This window comes from Balaenoptera borealis (assembly GCF_965194805.1).
Source record: "Balaenoptera borealis genome assembly, chromosome: 1".
Taxonomy (NCBI): Eukaryota; Metazoa; Chordata; class Mammalia; order Artiodactyla; family Balaenopteridae; genus Balaenoptera; species Balaenoptera borealis.
This window is the reverse complement of record NC_138860.1, coordinates 168,907,876-168,914,194: the sequence shown is the minus strand read 5'-3', so window position 1 is coordinate 168,914,194 and position 6,319 is coordinate 168,907,876. Positions and strand designations below refer to the sequence as shown.

Genomic DNA, 6,319 nt, shown 5'->3' with positions numbered 1-6,319 from the left:
GGGCTGTTTTCATTTCGTATGAAAAATTCCTGATAAAAAGGAGACCCTGAATTTAACGACAGGGGTTATCCTAGAGATCTCAGTATTCTCTCTTGCATTTAGAAGGTGACCAGAAATTCTTTCTTTGTCAGACCATGCGTTCTGAGTTTTGGTTTGGAAAATGTGGTCACAGGTGAGTTGGGATATTGGTCTGGGCCACTGCCAGATGGCAGCAGGAAAGACACTAGAGGCTGGCTTGAGAGGAAGGAGGGAGGCTTACCCATGAGAGTTGGAGGAGGGGGGCAGGGGCTCTGTCCTCCCTCGCCACCCTGGGAAGCCTCACCTGCTCGGACTTGGCACCTATCTAGAAGGGACTCCTGCCCCTTGGGCTGCCTTTCACCCGCCCCCCAGCACCACCACACACATGTTCGCTTGGCCCTGTGGGGAGAAGAAATGGTCAGTAGCCATCATTAAGCCTTCCCCACAAGGTAGACCTGGGGCTTTGCTCCTGACCAGAAGGCCTCCATTAGAGCTTAGCGGTGAAAAGAAAGGTCTTATGACTCAGCCACATCATGCCACAGCACAGAACCCAGGATGTTCACCTCCAGCAGGTGGCCCGGGAGGAGGTAGGTATTCCAGGGCAAGGCTGGGTGGCAGAGCTGTGAAGAAGCTGAGAGGCCTTGAAGCAAGAGGGGCTGCAGATCTGAATCAAGGCCCTTTGGGTGAGGAGCACAGGCTCAGCTGCCACTCTTAAATTCTACCTGCCTCCAGCAGGCAGCGTTTTCCACTTCCTCGAAGCACAGGCTTGAGACAGAGAACTACCTGCTCTGCAAAACTGGTTGAGTCTCCTGGTTATTGATTCGTCTGCTAAAGTTTCAAAACACCTTATGCAATCCCCTATCATAGCATGTATCACGTGTATTATAAATGTCTATTTCACGTTCTCCCCTATTTAGACTGTCTTACTTGGGGCAGTGTAGTAGATTGTTGAGAAATGGATTTAGCCCAGCCCTAAAATGTCAGTAAATAGTATAATAACAACATGGGACTTCACTGGCGGTCCAGTGGTTAGGAGTCCGTGCTTTCACTGCAGGGGCCCCGGGTTCGATCCCTGGTTGGGGAACTAAGATCCCACATGCCCTGCAGCATGGCTGAAAACACACACACACACACACACACACACACACACACACACACAACATAAGGATAACAAAAATAGCTATCATAACAGGTACCATTTATTAAGCATCTATTCTAAGCCCTGGGCAGATGTTTTTAAATATATTATCAAGTTTATGCTTCAAAATAACCCTGTGAGGAAGTTGTTACCATCCTCATTTTAAGAGGCTTGGAGGGAATTCCCTGGCAGTCCAGTGGTTAGGACTCCGTGCCTTCACTGCCAAGGGCCTGGGTTCAATCCCTGGTCAGGAACTAAGATCCTGCAAGCTGCATGGTGCGGCCAAAAACATTAAAATAAAAGGGACTGGAGGCTCAGAGAGACGAAGTGACAGAAGCAGGATTCAGCCCAGGTGTCTACCTCTGAAGCCCACATAAGCATGAGGTTAGTCTCTGACTCCAGTCAATAACTGGTGTACATCATAGTAAGCTGGAATCCCTTCTGAGATATTGGAAACACCCCCCTCTGGGAGCAAAAGCCCTGAGACCATGGCACCACCAACTCCCTGCACTCCCAGGACAGCAGGGAAATGCTCTAACCCCTGATGTGAATGACCTCATCCAAATGGTTTCCCAAGGAAAACTGCACACCTCAAACAGATCAGGAACTGGGCTGCAGGCACCTTATTACAGCGTGAACCACCCTTGGCAGTGAGTTTTACACATAATAAGTGCCCTGAGTTTATCCAGTGCCTTTGCTGAAGCATTCCAAGTGCCATTAGCTTATTAATCCTTCCAGCGCCCCTGTGAGGCAAAGCTGGCGGCCTTCTTGACTGATTTTATGGAGCATTAGCTCCTTGAGAGCGGGAGCTGTGTGGGCCTGCCACACACAGGTGTTAGAGAAAGAAGTAACGGTGGTGTGGCAAAGAAACCGAGACCCTCAGGGAAGTGGTTTTAGACAGAAGTGGGGACACAACCCAGGTGCCTTGTTGCTACCCTGGGACCCTAGACTGTTTCATCAGGAATCCTTGCATTGCCATTATATTGCTGTGTAACTTCGGAAGTTATTTCATCTAGTCTTAATTTTTCCATCTGTAAGATGGAAAAGGAAACAGTACTTAACTCATGACATAGTTTTGAGCATTACAGGAGTTAGTGTATATAACTCAGGTAGCACCATACAGGACACATAGTAACTGTTCAATAAATGTTAGCTATTATTACAATTATTAGAATGGTACTTGGCACTGTGGAATGAGTAAGTGGAATGAGCTTTGCTACTACTGACTCTACAGAGTTTATTTCAAAACTGCCGGCTCGGGCTCCCCTGGTGGCGCAGTGGTTGAGAATCTGCCTGCCAATGCAGGGGACATGGGTTCGAGCCCTGGTCTGGGAAGATCCCACATGCCGCGGAGCAACTAGGCCCGTGAGCCACAATTACTGAGCCTGCGTGTCTGGAGCCTGTGCTCCACAACAAGAGAGGCCGCGATAGTGAGAGGCCCCCACACGGGAATGAAGAGTGGCCCCGCTCGCCGCAACTAGAGAAAGCCCTTGCACAGAAACGAAGATCCAACACAGCTAAAAATAAATAAATAAATAAATTAATTAATTAAAAAAAAAAAACAACAAAACTGCCAGCTCTTGTTCTCACTGTTAGCTTTGTGACCTTGGACAGACGGCTTAACTTCAGGACTGAACCTATATCCTCATCGGTGAAATGGGATAGCTCTGAAATGAAGATTTTTTTTTTTTAAACAGGATTTATTTATTTATTAAATCTTATTTATTTTTAGCTGCATTGGGTCTTCATTGCTGTGCGCGGGTTTTCTCTAGTTGCGGAGAGCGGGGGCTACTCTTCGTTGCAGTGCACAGGCTTCTCATTGCGGTGGCTTCTCTTGCTGTGGATTCTCATTGTGGTGGCTTCTCTTGTTGTGGAGCACAGGCTTTGGGCACACGGGCTTCAGTAGTTGCAGCACGCAGGCTCAGTAGTTGTGGCTTGCAGGCTCTAGAGCACAGGCTCAGTAGTTGTGGTGCACGGGCTTAGTTGCTCCATGGCATGTGGGATCTTCCTGGACCAGGGCTCGAACCTGTGTCCCCTGCATTGCCAGGCGGATTCTTAACCACTGCGCCACCAGGGAAGTTCCTGAAATGAAGATCTTGAACGTGTTTTATAAACTGTCAAGCACTACATGGACATTAACTGTGGTTCTGTACTGTGACTCTACAGGAATCCCAGCTCTGCCCCTCAAATTCCCAACTTCTAAACTTGCCTGGTGGGACTTCCCTGGTGGCACAGTGGTTAAGAATCTGCCTGCCAATGCAGGGAACATGGGTTCAAGCCCTGGGCCGGGAAGATCCCACATGCCGCGGAGCAACTAAGCCCGTGCACCACAGCTACTGAGCCTGCGCTCTAGAGCCCACGAGCCACAACTACTGAGACAGCATGCCACAACTACTGAAGCCCACGTGCCTACAGCCCATGCTCCACAACAAGAGAAGCCACTGCAAATAAGAAGCCCCTGCACCGCAACGACACTTGCCGCAGCTAGAGAAAAGCCCGCGCGCAGCAACAAAGACCCAACACAGCCAAATAAATAAATAAATGTATTAAAGTTGCCTGGTGTATAATATGGCGGTGATGATCACATCTATCTCAGGGGGTTGTTGTGAAAAAAATAAATCATGAAAGACAATATATTTAAACTATGCAGCACGGTAGGAGGTAGTCCATACATGTTACTTCCCTACCCCCTAATAAGTGTTGCCTTTCAAAGTCCTAAAGTAAAGGAAGCTGCAGGGTGTGATGGGAAACCTATGGAACTGATAGAGCTGGGATTATTCCTGGCTCTGCCACTTTTTGACCTTGGGCAAGTTACCTAACCTCTCTGAGCTTTCCGATTTCCTAGCTAACGCAAGATAATGTATGACTACGCTGCAAAGTTTTAGGAAGAAAAGACAGAGCCAGGGCTTGCCCAATAAATGGGAGCTACTGACAAATGCACAGGCAGGCCTGTGAACTACTCTATGCAAAGGACCCAGTTGGAAGCAACGACCAAAATTCCCCAACCCGAAACCAAATGGGATCATGAGCTGCAAAATGAGCAATCCGGGCTCCAGAAAGTTCAGCTGACCCTGGGAGGTTCCCGCCCAGCACTGCTTAGCTTGTCTGGACCCTGGCAGTGGACCGGTCAGGAGAAGGCCAAGAGAGGATTCAACCCCCCCCAAAGTGATAACCGGGGAGGGGGAGGCAGGGGGAGGAAGGAATGTACTGATTCACCGCCCCACCCATCCCCTGCCTCTAATCTCTCTTCCGGAATTTTACAGCCCTCTTTACAGGGGCGGAGGCCGAGGGGGCAGGGCGCCGGTCACTAAGGGCTGCAGGAACCTTGCCCCCTCCCCCGCCCCCGTGCTTGTCAATCAGCTTCTGCGGGAAGCCCCGGGGAGTTGTGCAGACCCCTGCAGTTTGCCCTCGGCGGCAGCCTCCAACAGAAGAGCCTGGGTGCGTGCTGCCTGGGGAAGCCCAGCGGGGAGGGAGAGGAGCTGTAAATTCCGGGAGACGTCAAGGCTTGCTTCGCGGGTGGGTCTGCGGGTCAGGAGTTCCCTCCCCTGGTGCCGGTAGGAGCTGGAAAGCTGCTGCTGAATCAAGGCTGGGCCTGGGTGCACTGGAAGGCCGCGGCCTCCTTCTGGATCCTTCCCTCGGCCAATCAGCTATCAGGATACCCCTCTCCACCGCTGTCAGGTGTTACTGGATTTCAGCCAGAGATCCAAAAGGAAAACGACTTAAGGAACTGACAGCGAGGGAGAGGGAAAAGTTTAGAAACATGGCGCAACCTCCTTACTTTATCTTACTAAAGATGGGGCAACTGAGGCCCCCAGAGGGCGGGGATCAGCTCAAGGCGGTGCTGAGAAACAGCAGTGGACTCCAGGCCAGTACTTTAACCTCTGGCGCTGCCCTGACTGCTCCTTTCAGTTCACAGCATTACCTGACACCTCGAGACTTAGTTTCCCCGTTTGGCAGTTGGAAAATACCAAAGAATTTATTAATAAGTGAAACAAGCGCTGTTGGACGTGAAGCAGCGAATTTCCTTACACAACGAACGAAGTTATTAGGAGGTAATGATGCTCAGAGCTAACACTTATTGAGCACTTACTATGTGCCAGGCACTGTTGTTGTAAGCCCTTTATAGCTATTAATGAGTTTAATTTCACAACAATCCTAGGAGGTGGAAATTATTATTCCCATTTTACATACGGGGAAACTGAGGTGAATAACAGAGAAGCCACTTGACCAAGGTCACCCAGCTAGTATGTGATAGAGGCAGGATTTGAACCCAGAGAGTATTTGTCCTGAGCCTCACACCCTCAACCTCTATGCCGTCTGGTTCTCAAATGAGAATGTGGTTACGATCTACCTACATTACAGATGTTGGTTTAACCGTGTGAGCTCTTTTCATTATGGCAACTTCTTTTGGAGTGACATAGATTATCTGCTTGTGTATAAATGTTTAATATATGCTCTCTGACCGTGATAATGTTTCTACACACTGAGGCTTCAAACCACCAGGTTAAATGGGGCAATCAAGGTCACATTGTGAAATCAAGAGGATTCCTTCACTGACGGTACACAGTTGTCTTAATTCTGTCAGGTGCTATGGCCAGAATCCTGACTTTTCCCCCCCCACAGTGGCTCCCTGCCCTGCTACCCTCAACATATCCCCTACCCTATCCTCAGCTTGTGTACATATAAACTGAACAATTGAAGATTTCTTTCTTGGCTTAAAGCCAAAATGATAGTTCTTATTTTGTTAAAATGCAAGCATCACAAGAGTGAAAAACTGGGCCTTTCCAGCCTTTTTCATGTAATGAGAATGAGATTTATCAACTCCTTCCTAAAAATGAATTTCAGTAGGAGAGAGCAGAAGGACTACAAATTCACCAGAATTAATGTTTGAAAGAACTTCAGAAGTCATCTAGTGTAGCCTCTCCTTTCATAGGCCCAGATAAAGAAAAGGAGTTTCCCAGCCCACTCAGAGATATTGAGGGCCCGAGGAGGGTGGGAGGGCCCATTGTGGTGAAGGGAACAGAAGGACAGGCAAAAGGACAAAAGATTAGATTAGCCTCAATGTCAGAAGCTTTTCCTTCTAGTTGTGTTCTAACCCTCAGCCCCAGCCTTAAAAATTATATGTGCATTTTATAGTATATAAATTATACTTTAATAAGACTG

The 6,319-nt window shown here is 48.6% G+C and overlaps 1 protein-coding gene across 1 annotated transcript in view; it reads right to left on the bottom strand.

Moving 5' to 3' along the window:
- Nucleotides 1–6,319, bottom strand: part of SPOCD1 (SPOC domain containing 1) — a 169,865-nt gene that overhangs the window by 125,674 nt on the left and 37,872 nt on the right. The window lies entirely within an intron of this gene.